We start from the raw sequence: 1,131 nt of genomic DNA on the forward strand, positions 1-1,131 counted from the left end.
TTAAAAAAAAAAGAATGCGATAGATACTGGCAGTTAATTCTCATTAAACTTCATTAAACCTTCCCAAAACAAATACACAATGAATTAAAAAAAAAAACATTTTTAATGTAATAAGTCAATAAGGGAATTGAATGACATTCAGGATTGAAATGATGGCATCTTCACGAAGAGGTCGAAGCCAGATGTTTTACCTCAACCTACGAAGGAAAACAAAAATATCAGTAATTCAAAGCAACATCTACAAAGTACTCATACATAAGAAAGCCAGTATCTATTAAATTAGAACATACCAATGTGGAAAAACAGAATCAGCTCAGAGAGAAGATTAATGAATCATACCCTGGTCAAAGCCAAAACCGAAGTAATGGCAGTACCAGGTCAGACTACACTTCACTCATCATCGCATCAGTGCATTGCACCTCATATTATCTAAGAGCAGCCCAACATTCATTTCTCCATCCAAGAAAACTTGGGCTTATCTATGAAAAAATTAATGTTTCTTTTAAAGTAAGTTTCCATTATGGTTTTCAATAAACATTTTATCTTCCATCATGGCTTGTTTAAGCAACTCTGCTGTGCAAAATGGCACACATTTTCAGGTACATTTTTGTTTGTTTGTTTTTGAAGCAGGAGGAAAGTGGAGGAGCATTTACAGCTCAGAAGACATTTGATTTTGGTAATAAACCCAAACACAGGATGACAGTATCTCCGGAATCTCTCTGGAGGAATTTGTAATCTAGTTTTACAGCAAAAGCTTTAGAAAAAGATTTTAAAATTCCTTTAAAAAGCAAACTTCAGTTCACTTAGTAGGTACAATTTTATTTACAATCTGCCAACAAAGATAGAAAGCATACTCGCAAAATTTTTAGAGCAGCATGGTCTATGTTAAGAATCCAAGATCTAGAGAGGTTATAATATGCCAGAGGGCATAGTAAGTTAGCAGCAGAGGTGAAAGAGAATTGAGGTCTGATTATCAGATTTGTTTGCACAACCAGTTAAATACAAAGTTAACTTAATTTTTTTTCCAGGTCAAGAATAAACAAAGGAAACAATGTGGTAATTAACACCTGAATAATAAGGATAATTTTCATTTAGTCTAATGACATTCCCTGGAGGTCTCATACCTGACCT

This window comes from Condylura cristata, unplaced genomic scaffold (assembly GCF_000260355.1).
Source record: "Condylura cristata isolate star-nosed mole 26May11 unplaced genomic scaffold, ConCri1.0 scaffold00017, whole genome shotgun sequence".
Lineage (NCBI taxonomy): Eukaryota > Metazoa > Chordata > Mammalia > Eulipotyphla > Talpidae > Condylura > Condylura cristata.